The sequence below is a fragment of the Arvicanthis niloticus genome, chromosome 24, assembly GCF_011762505.2.
Source record: "Arvicanthis niloticus isolate mArvNil1 chromosome 24, mArvNil1.pat.X, whole genome shotgun sequence".
In the NCBI taxonomy this organism is placed as follows: domain Eukaryota; kingdom Metazoa; phylum Chordata; class Mammalia; order Rodentia; family Muridae; genus Arvicanthis; species Arvicanthis niloticus.
Window position 1 is genome coordinate 11,787,653 of NC_133432.1, and position 20,254 is coordinate 11,807,906.

Consider the following 20,254-nt stretch of genomic DNA (forward strand, 5'->3'; position numbering starts at 1 on the left):
GCAGCAGCATGGGGAGCGGATCTTTACATGTGCGGGTTGGTGGGCATGTTCTGTTTTGTGGATAGACACTCATCCACTCTGCTGGGGCTCAGAGGCCACTGTGGTGGCTGCATCTGTCACAACCTTGGCTTTAGTTTCTGGTTGAGTTTCAACAGGAGACACTAGCAGAGACTGGGAGGAGGAAGAGCCAGAGGAGAGAAAGCAGGAGGAGGGAGATGCTAAGGTGTCCCCTGGGTCTCCCTGCTGAGCACCATGGTTTGGCAGCATAAAGGAAGGGTACAAACAGCCAGGTTTTATACCCAAATGACACCATCTCTCACAACAAGCCTTGGCACAACGATGGCTGACAGTAAGGGAATAGTGGAGACAGTAGGGGCTTGGAGAAGTGATGAGCTCCCAGTCACGGGAAGCAATCAAGTACAAGATGCAAAGCCTGTCGTTGGGTGGTGATCAGGGTGAAGTGCCTTTTTGAGATCTCCCTTCAGGTGCGTGGGAAAGAATGGCTGGGATTTGCAGGTGTCTGTCTGTTGTTCCTGAACTTATTCTGACACTCCTGTCACTAGGCAGAGTCAGTTCCTAATGGAAAGTCAGAAGCTCAAACCCCAGACTAAGAAATGCTTAAGGTTCCTTCATTCCCCACAGAGGCCGTCGACTCCAGGGAAGCGTTCTCATTTGACCGTGACAAACACCTGGGGTGGGACACGGCCAAGTCCCGAGTCACACCTGTATCATCACCATGGCCACACCTGTCCACATTCCATGCACACATCCTTGTAAACACACCCCATCCCAGTCACACATTCACTAACGTCCCACAGGCACATTCTAGTCCTTTCTGGATCCCCTGTAGCATCTAACTCAGAAGTTCTGGCCCCAGGAGGCCCAATTCCCACCTCACATGATCCCAGTCAGGGCCACTGGGATATCTATGGATTCTAACAAATTTACGCCATTCGGAGTTTCTCTGTGCCCCACAAGTAACAGATGGCGAAGACCTGCCCCATGCTTGTATCCTGTCACCCAGGCCCTCCTGGTGCCTAGGGTGGGTGACAGAAAAATGAAACCTCCTAAGTTGTGGATAAACAACTTATGAGCAATGGACTCTCCCTCCCTTCTCTTGACCCCAGTGGTCACCATAGAAACCGCCAGTGCTGGAGCTGGAGAAATGGCTCAGCTGTTAGGAGCACAGGCTGCTCTTACGGTGGACCCGAGTTCAGTTCCCAGCACCCACAATGGTTAACCCAGGACTGTCTGCAACTCTTGCTCAGTGGATCCAACGCCCTCGTCTGGCCTTTGCAGGTATCAACATGCATATATGCTCAGACCCAACCAGACATACACACACACACACACACACACACACACACACACACACACACACATCTTTAGAAGCTTTTCCCAAGATTGAATCGGAGCCTAAGCAATAGAGGCTGGGCTGAGTCTGTATGACCCTAAGTCCCCTGACCAGTCTATTCCTTCTCTTGCAATGAACCCAAGAAATTGAGGACACCTGCCATCAAACCAAAATGGAGAGAAGGAGGAGGGAGGAAAGGAGAGAAGGGAAGGGAGGGGGAGGGGAGAAGAAGAGTTTTATGTACAGGAGCCCTGACAACAACACTCCCTAATTTAACCCCATGCCTCTGGATGGTTTTTCTTAAATCCACTTACATGTTAGTTCCTTTGCAAAACTCACCTCAAGTCACACAACGGGAACGATCTCTTTCCTGCTGGGACCCACCCTGACTCATGTGACCAGTGTCACAGTGTCAGTTGTATATACTTTTCATGAGAACAGTCCAGCTGGTGCTACAGGCCTTTGGTCCTAGCACTCTCTGTTCAAGTTCAAGGCCAGCCTGGTCTACGTATCACATTCTTGTCAACAGGGCTACATAGTGAGATTGTGTTTCATAGCACACCAAGACAAAACAAATACAACAAACCAGGCAGCCTCCAGTGCCTGCGCTTGAGGCCCAGGCTTGGATTCAGCACCGTGGACAGCGTCAAGGGCCCCAAGTTTTCGAGATAGAGGATTTGGTGAGTGAGGAGTTAAGGCAGAGGGGTGGAAAAGAGGGAAGAAGGGAGAGTACAAGAGAAGTAGGGAAGGGTGGGAGAGAGGGAGAGGGAGAGAGAGAGAGAGAGAGAGAGAGAGAGAGAGAGAGATCGACTGCTCTCTAATGTAATGAAGCCCCCAGAATGACACAGAATGGTGTTGAGGCTTTTTTTTTTTCCCCTCCTGCGATGCTCTTAACCTTCTACATAGCATGTCCATTCCCACCTTGGCTCTTCCCTGTCCCATCATGCCCTTCTCTGGCATCCTGATTTTCTCCTAGGTTTTTTTTTTTTTTTTTTTTTTTCAGAATATTGGGACACAGTCTCTGTCCTCCATAAACTGGAAGTCCTAGGGGACTTCAGACATCTCCTCTTACTCCTGCTACTAACTTCAGCCTTCTAAGGAGAAAACCCTTCCCCAGGCTCAGCCTTGGTGTGCTGTTAGGACTGACTCCACTCCTGGCCTAGGGGTGGTCACATGATCCCAGGATGGCTAGTCACCATAGTGCCTTCTCCCAACTATGTATAATTGATTCAAAATTCAATGAACTCTACAACTCGGGCTTTTTCTGGACTCCTAGAAGGAAGGAAAAATGGCTGAGAGATTCAGGTAACTATCCCAATGCTGCTACCAAGCCTCAAAGATCCACACACCAGGGCTATGAATTGTCCCAGCCAATAGGCATCCTTTTGTGCTACCAAAACAAAATTACATTCAGTTAGGCATTTGTGAGGTCTTGGCACACACACACACACACACACACACACACACACACACTCACATACATAAAATCATTTAAAAATATATATGTAAAAAAATATGATGCATCATATACATAATAAAATGTCTATGATCTGTTTGTAAACCATGATGTGCTCATAAATGATGTCTAATGACTTGAGATTTAGACGTTTATGAAATATAATTAGATTATAATCTAATGTGAATATTACTGTTACTTGATATTATTTCTTTTATTTTTAATCACTTCATAAAACTTATTGGGGAGGTGCATGAATGGGTGTGGAGCTCAGAGGACAACCTCTGAGTTGGCTCTCTCCTGCCACCATATGGGTCCCTCTGACCAATCTGAGACTTTTATGTGCAGACTCATCTCACAGGCCGATTTCTAATATATTCACTATAACAAGAATGGTCAGCAAGTGCTCTTCAGTCTCACAGAGGGACACTAATGGAGCCAGCCTGTTTTATGTCTAAGTTTCTGGGTGTGATGGAGGCTATGTGCTGATGATTGTTGAGGTGAGACCATTTAAAAGTTGATGTGCTGGGGGGATAAGGGGAATCCCTGACCTGGGTGCTATTTTCTGGCCACCACGTCCTACAGGAGTGGTTCTCAACCTTCCTAACACTGAGACCCTTTAACACAGTTCCTCATGTTATGGTGAACCCCGATCATAAAATGATTTCTCTGGTTCTTTGTTTTGAGACAGGGTATCACTGTAACCCTAGCTTTCCTGGAACTCATTCTGTAGACCAGGCTGGCATCGAACTCAGACCTCTACCTGCCTCTGCCTCTCAAGTACTGGGATCAAAGGTGTGTGCCACCACTGCCTGGCTCATAAAATTATTTCATTGCTACTTCATAACTGAAGTTTTCCTACTGTTAGGAATCGTAATGTAAATATCTGATACGCAGGATATCTGATACTTGACCCCTAAAGGGTATGCAACTCACAGGTTGAGAGCCACTGTCCTACAGGAACCTGAAAGTTCAGGTACACTTCATCCATGTGGAGGTAGGAGGAGAGAATCTTGCTCAAGTGAACCTGTCAGCTTGGAGATCCACCAGAGACTGACAACTTACAAGAGTCATCTAGCATGCAGCCACGCTGGGGCCTGATCAGATAATAGCTGAGCTGGGCTGTGGATGGGTCTTTTAATACATCTACATTTTCTGGTGTCTGCAGACATGCTCAGAAAAAAAAAAAAATCTTGCAGAGAGCTGGGGGTGCATCAAAAGAAGTTTCAGGAGGTTCACCCCATGCCAAGCTGCTGGCTCAGCTTCTAAGACAAAATAGGTCCTCTGATGGGGAGGCATGAGGGTCCCCATCTTTCAGCACTGAGGATCGTGAAGATCAAGTCCCTTCCATGCTAACCCTATCGCTTCCTTAATAAAGCAGACCTCCAGAGCCACTTAAGCCTGCGAGGATATTTCTGAGCTCTGCTCTGGTCTCCTGTGACTGCACTGCCACAAGAAAACAAGATGGGAAAATACAAGTGGCCCCAGCAAGTCTTCCTTCCTCATTCAGTTCTTGCTCATCTAGGGGAACACACCAAACTGAGTTCTGAGATGTGGAATGAGAGGCAGCAGGAAAAGGCATGGCACCTCAAAACATAGGGAGGATGGACGTTCCTCCCAGGTCACCTTTCCTGTGCCTCCTGGGACATCCACAGCAGCTCTCCTTTTGCAGAAAACTCAGTGCAAACCAGGTATTTATTTGACATTAAGTATCTACCACAAGATGCTGCTGCACTGGGGCCAGTTCCAGCTCAATCTCTTGCTATCCTAAGACCTTGGGCAGGCCCTCAAGCCCCTACATGCCTCGTTTTTTTTTTTGTGTCTGAAAAAAATGGAGGTTATATCTGAACAGCTTTCCCAGGCTGAAGCTAGAACAGGGTGGAGAGGGCCTAGAAAATGCTGTGCCAGCCCACGAGAACCACTCGCTCCCTGACAGCTCCCCTAAGAAGAGCAATCGCTCTAGCATGGAGTCTCAGTGCCAAGCCCAGCCTGGCAAGGTGCTATTGATACCCGTCTTCTCTGCTGTCACCATTTCATGTTGCCTTTCTCCGCCTGGGATGGTCATCAGTGTAGGACTGTGACAGGCAGCCTGGTTCCTAGTTAAGCACAGGCTGGAGACCCCAATGATCCTGAGGGATCGAGGCATTTTGCCATGCTCCTGGACACCAGGCCCCTGTCACTAGCCACAGCCCCTCAATAAATTTGTGCCCATCAGTCATGTAAGGGCAACGCCCCCAAGCCCATCCACAGGTATAGGCTCAAGACAGATCTCCGTATTAATGAGGTACCTGAAGGGCTGAAGGGCTTAACCAATAAACTTTCTTTCCCAGACACTCCTCCCTGCAAAAGGTATTTAACTTCAGGCCTGCCCTGAGAAACTGGGATATGGTTTTTACTCATCTACTCTTCACCATGACAATAAACATCTCAAAACCATGGACTGTCTCTTTTCATCAGGATCCGCTGTGGGGAGCCATAGAGAAGGCCTTCACCTACACAGCTGCTGTCTAGTCCCCAGTACTAGGCCTCGCTGTGCTCCCAGCCACCACCACCAAGCCAAGCCAAGCCCCTCACTGACAAGCCAGGACTCTCTCCCTGTGGGACCCAGCTGGAGCTCCACCCTTTCCCCTTCGGCCCAGGCTAGACCCAGCCTGGGCCCCCACTTCCTTCTCAGCTCTTCAGCAGCTCCCAGCAGTGCCTGAATGCCCAAAAGCCTAAGAACCAGACTACCATAGGTCTCCCTGCAGGCCCAAGGACTCCTGAGCCAGCTCTGGCTGTCCTTGGGACCTCAGACTGTGCTTCCCCACCCCCAGAGCAGTGTTCCTGGCTACCCATAGCCCAGACACCTGCCCGGCACCAGCATGAGGTAAGCGCAGTCAAAACTCCTGCATCCCACCTCCCAGAGCAGCTCAAGCCCTGTGGCAGAATGGATGCAGGATCCCACTTAACCCTATACATCAGCACACTTGGGTACCCAGAAGGTTCTTCTGAGAACATCTTTGTGGTCCTAGCCCCCTAAAAGGTTATGAACAGGCACCTTAGGCGACTATCACCAAATAACCAGGAATACCCAAAAGCTACTATTCACCCCAAGAAAGCTTCACCCACTTCCCCCTTTGCCACTTGAGCATCCCAGACAGAGCCCACAATGGTGTTTGTTATAATTTTCCTAATTGCCCCACAAACATAAAAGATTTGGGGTTCATTTTGTGTATCCCCAAGATGAGGGAACCCCTAAAGCCACATAGGTGGTGAAGAGAGTGTCATGTTCTAGCTGTATGCTAAAATCACCTGGTGAACTCTAAACTGTCATGGCCATTCTCCTGTAACACATAAACCTATCTATTACTGTGGGTGCAGATCAGTTGGCATAGGGCTCTCCTAGCATGCAAGCCTCCCTGGACTCCAGCCCCAGCATAAATGGAGCATGGTGGTCCATGCCTGCAATGCCAGCATTCAGGAGGCAAAAGCAAGCCTCCAGGTAATCCTGGGTTACACAGCAAGTTCGAGGCCAGCCTGAGCTACTGACACCCCCATGCCCACCACAAACAATCCCTAATTAAAGAAGGAATCCAGAGACGCTTAGAGTGTACAACCTGGGCTGAAAAACAGACTCTGGAAAACCAGGAGGTGCCGAGGGCTTTTTGATTTTCCTTCTTTTGTTCTCTCCTTTTAAAAATAATCTACCACTTCCAGGACAATCTGTGAGCCTTGGCTGCATGCTCTCGAACAGAGACTCAATCCCTCAGCCTGTAATGCAGGTCTCTTTAAATACCGATGAGATCTGCTAACCCATCAACTGCAGCAGACTGTGCAGCAGGTGTGGAGATTGACAAAGACTCAGTGTGGTTTAACAGCTTATAACAACCTGGCCAAAGAGCCAGTCTCACAAAACACCCTGATGTCCCAGCACCCCCACCCCACGGGCCCACTTCCCCTGCCCAGCCTCCAGGCCTGCAGAGGCTTGGCCGGGATTTTTATTTCTCCTCTTTGCTTCTACTCTGTGTAATGACCTGTCAAGTGAGTCTGGACAGCCTGCAGAGGGGGAAAGATTTCCAATTAGAGCCAGGAGTGTTACAATGTTACCATCAGCATAGAAGTGTTACAATGTTACCATCAGCATAGAAGTGTTACAATGTTACCATTAGCATAGAAGTATTACAATATTACTATCAGCATAGACTTGTTACAATGTTACTGTTCATTTTCCAACAAACATGGGGCAGGGGGCCTACTGCATGCTGAGCAGAGCCCACGAGATACAGAGAGGGGGAAAACACAATTAAAGTGTCCCATTCTGGTGGAGTGGATGGTCCAGTGGTTAGAAATAGCCAGTATCCAGACAGATTGTTGAGAAGCGTGCACATAGTGCCAGGCTCTATGGGGGCAAGTAGAGATGGCAGAGGAAGTCCTCGAGAAGAGGAGATTTTAAATAAGAGAGTCCAAAAGGACTCGCCCGGAAAGTGATAGGAATGGTCAGAGGTGGGGAAGTTAACAGCTCCCCCACAGAACCAACCCACAGGTTGTCTCCTCCTCATTCACGGAGCAATAACTAAGATTTACTGAGCCAAGGTCCCACACCAAACCCCACTCCAAGGTGAGACTGTATATTGGTGGCTGGATTCCCCAAGTCAATGTGGTCCATGCCCTTACCCGATTTTCTGGAAAAGGAAACAGAGGTGAGTGGAGAGGTTTAGTAACTGAGAAGGCAAGCACAAGGACCCGAGTTGGATCCCCTGGAACCCTCATAAAAACATCAGGATCTGTGATTATTCACACTTGTAGCCTGGTGCTGGGGAGTGGAGACAGATGCATCCCTGGGGCTCACTAGCTGCTAGGTTAGCTCAATCAGTGAGTTCCAAGCCCATGAGAGACCCTGACTCAAAGAAGGTGGATGGTGTTGATACCTCTGACCTCTGATCTACACATACATGTGCATATGCACACAGATGTCACACACACACACACACACACACGAAAGAGCAAAGACCAGACCAGCTCATAGGGATTGGCCAACAATGCACAAGGCGGCTCCATGGGCACAGGCTCTCCCTTTCCAGAGCCATTTGAGCCTATTTATGCCAGGAGAGATAGGAGGGTAGCTGACAGGAAGTTCAGCTACACTCCCAGAATGAATGCCCCTACAGACCAACCAGATCACTCAGGACGCTAATGTGCAGCTTCCCAGCACCTCTGGAAAGCTGAGATCAGAATTTCCTGGGAAGAGCCTTGAGGACCTGCCTGGAGGGGGAAGGGGTGCTTTCACAGGCTCATCACTAAGCCATGAGGTCACTGCCTGGGTAAGCTTAGCTCCTGGATCCTGGATCCCTCAGAGTACAGCTCCCATCCCCATCCCCACCATCCCCGTGGCTGGTTTTACTAAGATAGCATTGTATGAGACATCACAATCAACTGTGGCCACGGTTCCATTTTTATCGCTATGTTTTAATAGTGAAGAGGAAGAAATGAAGAAGGAAACCCTTTGGGAGCAGTGGAGTCTGCAGCATCTGTAAAGGACTCATTTGCCTCACTTCATGGGGACCGGGGACCAGCAGAAAAATCGCAAGCTGATTCAAGCTTGGAGACCATCAGTGTGAGAGAACTTCCAGTGGGTTCTTGAGTTACGGGGAGCCAGAGACCTCAGAATCTGTGAAATATCAGTGATGGTGATGAAGGTGACGGCAATGCTCGGGTTGACGGTGATGATGGTGGTGGTGGTGATGATGAGGATGGTGTTGATGGTGGTGGTGATGATGGTGGTGGTGGTGATGAGGATGGTGTTGATGGTGGTGATGGTGATGATGTAGTGGATGGTGGTGGTGATGATGGTGGTATTGTAATGATGATGGTGCTAGTCGTGGTGAAGTGGTGTCTTGAGAGTTCTTCTCATAGGGAATCTGATGTTTTCTATAGGAACTTCTGAGGTCCACTCCTTCTGAACAGGATCCTCATTCTACAGTGGGAGAAACCAAGGCACAGGGAGCTTGGGTAAACTGTTCAGCAAAAGCTGGTTTGGGTTGCCTGGTTGGTTGGTTGGTTGGTTTTGGTTTTGCGAGACAGGGTTTCTCTGTGAAGCACTGGCTATCCTGGAAATATATATGAACCAGGCTAACCCGGGTTTAAGAGATTTGCCTGTTTCTGCCTCCCAAATGCTGGGATTAAAGGTGTGCACCTTCACGTGGGCAAAAGCTGGTTTTGACCAAAGCAGATTTGCCCCGGAGCCGGGTGGCGCTGCTAGGCTGTGTCATTCCAGGCCCTGCTGATCTCACATACAAGAGTCAAGGGAGGAAAGCGAGACGGAGTTTCAGGTTCTCTGAAGAGGAGCCGGGAGGCCTGGCGCACAGTGGCTTGGAGCAGCCCAGGCATCCGCTGCACCCCGCTGGGAGTCCTCAGCCCACCTGGAGCCACTAGGAAGGATCCTGAAGCCACCACGTGCCTGCCCACGAATTCCCGGTTTGCCGATTGAGCCCTCCCTAGTCCCTCCCCAGCTGGCTCCCCTGTGTGACGTCCATTTCTCCTCTGATAAAGGGAGCGCTAAGTACAGCTCTGCCCTCCGATCTCAAAGCAGGATTTTTAAAACTAGAAAGTCCTTCGCAGTCAGCTAACCTGTAGAGTGTGTCACGTGCTGAGCCCTGTTCCGAGACTCTATGGCGACATTCAGAAGATACCATAATGCTTCCCACAGCACAGGTGAGTAAACTGAGGCTACAAGGCCAGGTCGCTGGCACAGGTTGAGACGTGTACCCCTGGCGCCTTCACTGGGCCATCAGAAGATAGTGCTTCCAATCACTGGTCTCACTGCCCCCTACTGGTCAGATGGTCTAATTGCAATGGCGTTCATGCTTTGCCTCCGCCCCAAACTGAAGGAGCTGCGGACTAAGAATGGATGTTGCAAAAACACTTAGGAACTCCTTTATCCTCAGAAGTCCTCCAATAGGTAAGCAGAACTGGAGAATGGCCCCTGGCGGAAGGCAGAGGAGACAGCATGCGCGTCCATTCTCTTGCTATGAGAATTCAGGCTTTAAGTTTGGTGTCAACAGGGGTTAGATAGAGGTGACATCTAGGCCTGTTGTTCAAGGCTCCTCCTAGGACTAAGAGAGCAACCAAGGAGAAGGGCCCAAGCTAGGGAGAGACCCCATGGTACTGTGGACTCCTGGGTAATCCTCTGTAGGCCCTAAAGCAGCACCTATGGGAGGATGTAACCCCCCGGGTGCCAGTGGATGGTTGAACCCAGGAAGGCTGACTCTCAGCCCCCTGCTTTTTCTAGCAAGGGGGTAATAAAATACTCTGAAGGCCCCATGAGGTGTCAGTGACCTCCCTACACCTGAAACCCCAGGCTGCCCTTGTGGTCAGGTTTAGGGGCTCTCTCTCTCTCTCTCTCTCTCTCTCTCTCTCTCTCTCTCTGCTTGTCAATCACTATGAGATAAGCAGATTGCTCAACTGTGTGCTCTGATCAAGTTGTGCCCAAAAGCAAGGGGGCCAACCACCCAGGGCTAAAACTTCCAGAACTGTGTGCTACCAGAAACCTTTCTTCTTTTTAAGTTTATTGTCTTGGATATTTTATTACAGTACTGGAAAGGTGGCTAATACAGGCTATCAACACTGTTTGATATCAACCCAAAGAGCACCCACAGCATCTTAACTTCATGCTTGACTTTATAAAAATGAGTCTTATCATCTCTATCCCGTGTTACAGAAGAAGTCGAGGCTAAGAGAAACTCACACAGTCACTGTGTAGCAGAACTGGTATTCAAAACCAGCTGGAGACCCAGGCAATCTCCTGCCTCTTCCACACACCCTGGGCTTGGCATCATAAGTTGGCACCCAGTGTTTGCTGAGCAAAATAACCAAAATCAAACCAGTGGCCTCCATGGCCTGAAGGAGTTACAGTCAGTGAGTGGAAAGAAGTCTCAGTGATAAGATGGGCTGGCAGGAAATGAGAGCTAGGGCATAGGTATACAAGAAGCTGGGTACAATCCACACATGTGTGTGCGTACATACACACACACACACATACACACATACACACACACACATACACACACACATACATACACACACACACACACACACACACACACACACACACAATTAAACATGATACAAGATACAAACTTGATGATTCACACCCTGGAGCCCAGCGATAGAACAGAGCAGAGGCTGATCCAGGAGAGTGAGAAGCCGCAGGCCAACCAGTGCAACACTGGTTACGTAAGTTTAAAGGCGTGTTCGAAGCGTCCATCTGCCATCCAAAGGGAAACCATTAGCAGTGACAGCACAGAAAAGCACTGCCTGAGAAGGGAGGGGAGTGGAGTCAGGGGATAAAAGAGAATAATGGAGAAATACCACCGGGGAAGGAGATTCACTTGGGTTGAAGGCGTGCCTCAGGAAATGAGGGTGAGAAGTGACTGGACTCCTACCTTAATGAAAAGCCCTCGGGCATTGGTTGGCAGACATGGCAGCTGTAAGCCTGGCATATGAGATGCAGAGAATGGAGGTTTGGGAGTTCGAGGTCATCCTCAGCTATGTAATAAGTGTGAGACTAGCCTGGACTACACAAGATCCTATCTCAAGAAAATAAAAATAAAACAACAAAACCCTGCTAGCTTACAAAACACCACCATCTTCCGAGGACAATTGAGGGGAGGGGACAAGGCCATTCCTCTGTCATTGTCAGCAGAAGTGAATCCCCAACCCCATTCCCCCACTTCCTGGCCACTATTTAGTTTTCCTGGACCCCTCTACAGATATTAGCCAAGGATGGAGACAAAGCCCAGGCATCCTGGATGGATGGACACTGTGGTGGTTATTCCTGGTTGTCAATGTGACTGCATCTGGAGTTAACAGAAACCTAAATGGCTGGGCCCATCTGTGAGGGATTTTCTTTCTTAAGTAAATTATTTGAAGTGGGAAAAGCCAGCTTCAATTTTGCTCTCTTGGCCTGCCTGCTCTCACGGACAAACATGCCTTCACATTGGCATTAGAGCCTACTTCTTTAAGATTCTGGGATCTGGAGTTCATTGAAGACCAGCTGAGACGTTCAGCCTCGTGGACTGAATCAATGCTGGATTCTTGGACTTTTAGTTGGTAGACAGCCATTGTTGGGTTAGCTGAACCACAGCCTGGCAGCCATTCTAATAAATCTCCCTGCTGTGTGTGTGTGTGTGTGTGTGTGTGTGTGTGTGTGTGCATTCTATCAGTTCTGTTCCTCTAGAGAACCCTAACACATACACACACACACACACACACACACACACACCATACAGTTTGGTGAAAGGAGACAGCAATGGTCCCCTCAGTCAGGCAAGTCTCATGCAGGACCTGAGTTCTCACCATCAGATTTCTGAGCTGATTTAATGAGACATGCCAGGCCTCACAGGGCACCACCCCTCCAGGAGCATCATCACCTCTACCAAGCTGCCCTGCCCTTCATCTGGTGATCGACAAATATGGCCACTCCCAGCCCCTGCAACTTCTGAGGAGAAGGGGTCATGCCTTTACTGCATGCAATGGGCACCTGCAGCTATCACATAGTCTCTTACTTGGCACTCTCTGCTGGTCTTGCTACACCCCACTGGCCCCTACACACAGAGAGGCCCTTCTCCCCAGAGCCTAAATCCCCAAGATCATAGCCAATGGACATCTATCAAGGACAGCCATTCCTGGAATGGACTCCAATCCCCTCCACACAGCTGCAAGATATACCCACATCTGACCACACTCTACCCGTGGCTCCCCTGCCTTCACCTGACCCAGCCCCAGGATGGCTCTGCTCACAGTCCCCCAGCTTCCAGTCACTCCTCACTGTCCATCTCCCACGGAGTGACCAGAACAGCACTCGTTGCTAATGGGGGTCCTGCTTAAAGTCCTGTTGTCATTGTCCCCTCCCCCAACAAGTAGACATTTTCCTGTCATTCCTTGGGGTTGTGTTCAGAAGCAGCCCTCTCTGAAGGTTCTCATGGCCACCACCATGTTCTCCCATCCACCGAGCTGGATCTCTCTGGATACTTCATATGCATCTCTATGCCCTTTGTCTTCCTTACTTCATAGACCCGAAGCTGGGGTATTGGTGGGGAAGGGGGTGCTGCGCTTCACCTGCTGCTACGGTCCCAAGTGCCTAGAATGGTCTTAACCCAGAAGACATACCACTCATACTTGGGGGTGTGGGAACAGAACCAACTCTGTAAGCAACAGTGACCATCTTAAGTGTGGCTCCTGGATCAGCCACCCCAGTGCTCTGAGGGAACATGTCAGATACACAATACTCCTAGCATCGTGGATCCCCAAATTGTCTGAGAATCCCATAGGGAAATCTGACCCAGAATAAATACCTCATGTGGAATCTCCAATGGTGTCCTATTCCCGCTGGCGACCAGTGGTGGGATGAGGTAGTGGCCGGATGGTGGAGGGAGTTGGCTCACACCCTTGGATGGGCCGCTGTGCTCTGCCCACCTAAGTAGCAGGATGCCAAGGCTGGGGACCGCATCCCTTAGTAGGAGGGCAGCTCACTGAGAGCACAGAGCATCAGACCTCTGGAAAGCCTCACTGAGGTTCTGGCAGATATGGCTTGAAGGTATAATGGCCGGCTTGTCAAAGCTGGTCTGCATGCTGATCTAAGCATAGAAAGCCCCAAGCAAGCCAGGTTGGTTGAGCCCCAGGACCTACACAATCATGACTGTGTATCTACAGCAGAAGATACTGGAGTCTGGCACCGGGTCCAGGTTGGGGCTAGAGAAAAGAGGTAAGAGAGGGGAGAAAGATGCGGGGGGCGGGGGGGGCGGGGAAGAATAAACCTATGAAGAAAAAGGAAAGGTTTAAAGAAAAGAAAATGGGGGTGAATGGCAGACAGACAGACAGAGGCAGACACTCCAAACCAAAGCACAGTGGTACAAGAAGGATGGACGGCTGGAAGAGGGGGCAGGGATGTTGGTCATGGCCAGAGCTAGCCACACAGGTGCTTCCTGCCGCTGCCCTGAATTGCCTTCTAACTAACTTCAGGGCATCTCTGCTCCAAGCGGCCCCCAAACGCCTGCCACCTGCCATCAGCGGCTGGCACAGAAAAGCCACTTATGTAAGGTGCATGCTGCTGAGAGAAGCTCCATTCACAAGTCTCTGCCTGTCACTGTGGAGATGCAATGAAGGGGAAAACAAGGAAAGAACCGAGCAGCTGGAAGCGCCAGGCAGGAGCTGAGGCGGAAGAAAGTTCCTCCTTCCATCCGTCCATTGCTCGCTCTTCACAAACCAGACATGGCTTGGTGCCATGAGAGGAGCCCTGTCGGTGGTTAATTGTGGGGGGTGGGCATACCCCATCTCCTGGTCTCTGGCTGGTTCACTGAGGCACAGTTGGCCACGGCTCCAGTGCAATGAGATTTCAGTCTGTGTTATATCATTAAATCTAATGACCCCAGGACAATGACTTCAAGAAAACTGTGGTGACAGTGTAGGCAGCAGCCTGGTGCCATGTTAGAACCCAGAGCCCCCCAAGGTTAGCAGGGATGCGGACAAGAATCAGAAAGCAAATGGTGGGGCGGGGGTGGGGGGTGCGGGGAGCCTGCTCCAGATTCGAGTCCTCTTGGGTACAGAGGCCAGGCCTCAGGGAGAATATCAAGTCTCATTACACACCAGAAGTGTCAGAAGTTTCGTCTACCCAAGTGCTCTCTCGGTACTCTTAGAAATGCCTTAAGAGCCCCATGGCGTGCAAAGCACAGGTGCTCACATTCAAGAGTTCGGGGATCAAGAAACACCTGATAACAATTTACGAGGGGAATTTATGAATCACAGAGTGAACCAACCATCCATCCAGGCTCTTCAGCCTCTGGGGTGCAGTGAAGGAAGTTTAGTAGCCACCACCCTTCCCACCCTCCCATGCCACCCAGCAGGACACAGCCAGCACCTTTGACCTTTCTCAGTTTGCTGCCTCTAAAACCCCCAATTGATGCAAACTCCTCCTCTGCTGTAAAACCCAAGCCTGCCTCCCAGGTAGGAAGGCATAGGCCTTCTTACCATCCTGCAAATGACTACATCTGGCTGTACTGACTCCTCACCCACAGGAGAAGAATCTGCCCCTTAGGCAATGCTTGGGGAGCAAAGGGCTAACCTTCAGCAGAGAATTTCGGGTATCCGTGTGCTCGGTGCTGCAAGTGGACAGAGACCCCTTCTGCGCCCTCGCCCATCCCAAACTGTACCTTACTCAAGACCCTAAAGGAAATGGGACTTTGTCCTAGTCCTCAGAGCCCTGGTGCTGGGTATACCACCAGTACACAGTAAATAAATCAGCAAAGCAGTGAGTTTCCAGGGAGAGAGGAGGAATCTTCCTGCAACAGATCTGAGATGAGAACAAAATCCCTCCAACCCCAACAATGACACCACACTCAACAATCACTAATGGAGCACCTACTGCATACATACCTCTGACTAGAACACTGACTAAAGGCCACTCTCAGACTCACCCACCCATAAGTTGATCAATTAACATTTCACCAATCAGCTGATTGATTGATTGATTCATTCATTCATTCATTCAGTTGGCCATAAGCACTTGCTGTGTTCACCCTGATGCCTTAAACAACCTAGCCCTTAAGGGTCTCACCATGCAGCATCTTAGGCCCCTGAGGAAGGAATACCAGGCCAGGTAAAGACTACTAGCAGAAAGAAAATCAAAAGCTCAGCCCTGAGCTTGTAGGACAAGATGACTCAGCAAAATCTCTGGGGTACGCAGAGCCAAGGGAGCCTTAGTCCTTGTAGATAACAGATATTCTTTAACCCTCCCAGGACCACTCTGAATGATGACCTGGGATTTGCTTGGAATGTCTAAAGTCTGGAGGGAGAAGGTCATTGTGTCCACTTCACAGATGGGGAAACTGAGGCCTCAGAATCCTCTGCCCCTAGCAAGCCCTCAGAATCCTCTGCCCCTAGCAAGCCCATCTGCTCCCTCCTGGGTCTCATAGCTGTGCCTTGAACTGAGGTGTCCTTCTAGGCTCTCCCTCACCTGGCCCTGCCTCTGTGTGAACAGTGTTGCTGTTACTGATGCCATATCCCCCACCCCCCAGCCCCCAAGACAAGGTTGTTTCCAGCTCGATTATACCTTGTCAGCCTCAGAGCTAAGCAGCTGGCGTGCATTAACTCTTAACTGTCCTAATAATGTCATCACTGCCACGAGGGACGTGACAGATGAGGTAAGTCAAGTCCGGGACTGTGCAACCACACACATGGAAAGTGCTGGAACCAAGTTCTAAGCTGACTCAGCTCCAGGACCCGGGGTCTAGCCTGTGGTTGTAACTGCAATACTGTTTCACCGTCATGTGCCTTACAGGAAGCACTAAGGCTCAGAGAGGTTAAGAACCTGCCCGAAATCACACAGCTCCAGTGATCACACTGCAGTTCCTAGACTCGAAGGTGGGGCGGGTGACAGGAAGGAAGGACTGTATCTGCAGTGTAGTCTCCTCCTCCTCCCCTGAACACATGAGCCTCTCCATCCTGGGTGGCAGCTGAATAATTCAGATGCCTCGGCTCCAGCCCACCACTACTGGGTCCCGGGGTTTATTTTTATCCATGTTCAGCCACAGCTCTTAACAGAAATAAACCCTACTACCTCAACTCCAGCTTGTCTGCCTGTGGGACCACCCTGTCCCCAGTCTCCTGCAGGAAAAGGCAGGACCATATGTTGGCTGGGTATAGGGTGATGGGGGTGGTGGTGGGATTGACAGAAAGCCATGGTCTGTGAGTGATACAGGAAACGGAAGGTGTTAATGAAGACTCTCATGTCCCATAAGCCACCCCCCAGCACCCACCAACCCCAAAACACACATCAGACACAGTGACTGATGTAACAAGGCAGCAGAAGCCCCTCTCCTCCATGCTGACAGCACAGGAGAAACCTCATATACAAGGATTAACCTTATCTGTCTCTAGGGCTCAGCTTCCCAACCCAGGACAGGTTTGGAGGGCATCCATCCCTTCCACGCCCCAGGCCAGGTACAGGAAGTGGGGGCTACCAGGATGTAGGAATAAGAGGATGCCTTGATATCCATAAAGGTGGATTCCAAGAGGGCTACACCATGACTTGCTGTGTGGTTTTAGACAAGGCGCTTTCCTTCTCTGGGTCCTCCCCCCAACCAAAAAGTGGGATCAGAAGGAAACAACAGTAACCCTCCCTAAAAGTATGGCTGCCCCTTGCCACATCAGCAGCTGTAATCAAGACCTGAGGATCTGAAAGGAGCCTTAGTCACCCAGAGCAGCTGACTCATTGCATTGATGGGGAAACTGAGGCCCAGAAAGGGAAGAGAGCCCCGAGACTCAAGGGCCCTGATCCAAGGCCAAGAATCTTTCCAAAAGGTTCTCTCACTGGTGCACCCCAATGCACCACTTCAGATGTGACAGGGAGGAGGCAGGCTCCTGGCTCCCGGCCACCCTGAGGGAGATGGATGGCCAGAAAGCCTTCCTTTCTGGACGCCCAGGGCCTGGGCTGGTCCAAGGGGCTGTATTGTGCTGCAAGGCTAGAAACTAGAGGTTGACTAGGGAAATGTCCCACAGTATCTGTGACACTGCCTGGGGCCCCTGGGGCTCCCTTGATACCTCCAAGCCCTGCAGCCTCCCCACAGCCCAGAAGTTGAAGGATTTGCTCTCATTGCTACAGTGAATCTCAATGCCTGCTCCCCCCACCCCACCCCCGCTCCTACTCCAATGTCCAGCCGCAATCCATTCCAACCAAAGAACATGAAAGTTCAGTATTGAAAGTGTCATCCATGGGCAAGCCTGCAGTGTCTCATCCAAGCAGGCCAGATTTTTTTTTTTTTTTTTTACTTTCTATTCATATGTATGGCTTCCCAGGAAAGCAGATTCCTCAAGGTCACCCAGATTGGCAACCAAGTTTCAGAGGACCCTCTCCTTGGCACTAACCACTAGGCTACCTATTCTCTCCTCCTGTGTCCTGCCCTGTGTACTCTGAGCTCCTCGGCCCCTCATGGCTCTGGGGCTGGGTGACCCTCTTGACATTTCCAGCTTGCCAGTCCCTGGGGCTAACCTTGTCTTCTTCCTACCTCCCAATTTCAACTTCCTGAGGGAATTCCAGTGGCTAGAGATGGCTGGAGTGGATGGCAGTGCTAAAAATAAAGACTTTCATTTCCCCCAAAAAGGTAGGAAGTAATTAAAGCAGAAAGCAGAGCAGAATCCTCTCCCATAGATCACAGATTACCCGCAAAAGCGTTTTAAAATTAAACACGAGCTTTGGGATTGAGGGGTGAGAGACCTCTGTTTCCCACTAACAGGTAAGAATGGGGTTACCCCCATTGGAATGTCAGAGCAGGAAACTGGTATAGGGGTCATGGCTTGTCCTGGAATTGGGGCCATAGTATTGGAATGTCATGCTTCCCTTCTCTATGGTAAGGTGGGCTCAGTGACAGAGTCCTTGTGTCACAGCCACACACATACCTCCCCCCATCCAGTCTCTTACAGGTGACACCACCTGTAAAATTAGAGCATCCACAGTTCGGCAGGCGGCTGACTGCTTGGCCATTCATGCCAAGAGAAAAGGTGGCCCTTTCATGGATCCCTGCTCTCCCATCTCAGGACAGCTGAGCTTGCAGAACCCACCACAATTCAATTACTCAGCCAGCCCTGGCGAAGAGCCCAGGCTGAACCCCATCCTAAGCAAATACTGGCCCAGGATGCCCAGGCAAGGGTTAACCTTCCAGGCTCAGGTGACTCTCCCAACCAGGGCCAAGATGACCACCCACCAAATCCAAACACTTAAAGGCCCCCTGTGCCATACCGTGAAGGGTTAACTCATTCAAGAGCTGCCAATCACTTTCCTCCGCTTCTGCTACAAAGAGGACAAGCTGGGCAGAAGCCACTCTCTTGCTCACATCACCTAAACAGGCACACACTTGCCTCCTTCCTGGGCACTGAACTAAAATCCCATTTGTCTCCCGAGTGTTGCTGATAAAAGCCTACAGAATGCGGGCAAAAAAAGAACAAAAAACAAAAAAACTATGCTCAGTTCTCAACAGCCTTACCGTCCCTGCTGCCCTCTCCCTAGCTCGTGCACGCGCACATTTCAGTTAGGGTCCTGAGATCTCCTAGTCCATTTGCAGGACCACCTGGAAGAATGTCACTCACCAGGACAGCGGAGGATTGCAGCAGAATGCGTGAGCCAAATTCTTGCCAACTCCCTGCCGGGGGGAGATGTTAAGTCCCAGCGACTTGGCTTGAAAGACCAGCAGATATGCCTGAAAGAAAATTGTGCATTTGACTCTCCCGGTCTTCCCAAAATAAAACCAAGGCACCAACATGAACGCATGCCCCTAAATCATGCACAAAAAGAAAAAGAAAAAAAAAAGCAAGACAAAAAAGAAATACCCCCGTCAGAGGCGAAAACTAAGTACAGCTGATTCACTCAGACTACTCCACATGGATGGAAGGTTTTGTAAGTCTTTTTCCTCTCTTCTCTTTCCTCTCTCCCTCTCTGGGCAGCGTAGGCAACTCTGGGATTCGGGCAGTAGACGAATCAATTGCTTCCCTGGTGCCCGATCCTGCTGTCACCTACTGCAAAAACCCTGTGTGATCCAGAGGGAGGGGCAGCCGCTTCCCGGCGCAGGGGAGCCCAGCTTGCCCTCCCACTGCGATGCATTGTGCCGCGTTGCCTGCGGGAGGAGAGGTGGGAGGCCAGGAGGGGAGGCTGGGCGCCCCAGAACGATCCCGATTGGCAGTCAGTACCACGGACAGCACCAGGACGCAAGCAGAGGGGAAGGGCGGCCACTAACCCCAGACAGAACAGGGGAAGTTATTGGATGGCTGCAGCAGAGGAAGGAAGAGGCCAGAGTAGAGGAACCGGGACGGTTCTGTCAGACTGCATACGGGCCACCTCGCTGCACACTTATGCTAATATTATCAAATGAGCTATAACAAGCCCTGATCTCCACCAGCACCTGTGCGTCTCCCTGTGGCTTCCAGGATCATCCACATTGCTGCTGAAGTCTGCAACTCAGGCTCAGAAGAGAGCAGGAAAAATAAGGCTAATAAAAACCAGGAATGCCTGAAGGGGAGGGTGGTTTGTTTAAATAACCACATCTGACAGGTTTCAGGGAGCCCCGGGCCAGCTCCACACAACCTTGGGAATGGCACTTAACATTTCCATGTCCCATCTGCAAACTGAAGACACGACCACCACATTTTCCTAATTTAAAAAAAAAGGGGGGGGGGAGAAACGAGTCTAAAGTAGCAATAAGAATGCCCACACTAGGGGCTGCTCTGATTCCATGATCTATAACCCACCCTCTGATTCAAATGTTTTGACGGAGATAAAGGACTTGACAGACAACCAGGCTGGTGCATGCCAACCTGCAGCATGTGGTTTGAGTGGGATGGAGCTGGGAATCTTAGGAGTTCCAGAGCAGACATGATCCTCTGCCAAAGACCCATCTCCCCAAACCAGACTGGCTCTCTGA

General features: G+C 50.3%; 1 protein-coding gene across 7 annotated transcripts in view; it reads right to left on the bottom strand.

Annotated features, from left to right (window-relative positions):
* The window catches only part of Rph3a (rabphilin 3A), a 73,948-nt gene extending 54,397 nt beyond the window's left edge, over nucleotides 1-19,551 (bottom strand). For 3 of the 7 annotated variants that reach the window (XM_076922673.1, XM_076922674.1, XM_076922669.1), the window contains exons 1-2: nucleotides 19,167-19,550; nucleotides 18,927-19,036 (exon numbers count right to left, since the gene is read on the bottom strand). The gene's annotated coding sequence lies outside the window, so the exon portion shown is untranslated. Of the gene's footprint in view, nucleotides 1-13,141; nucleotides 13,220-18,579; nucleotides 18,604-18,926; nucleotides 19,037-19,166 lie in introns of those variants that run through there. The other 4 variants (XM_076922671.1, XM_076922675.1, XM_076922672.1 and 1 more) reach the window with 4 other exon arrangements.
* Between the last annotated feature and the right edge of the window lie 703 nt (nucleotides 19,552-20,254).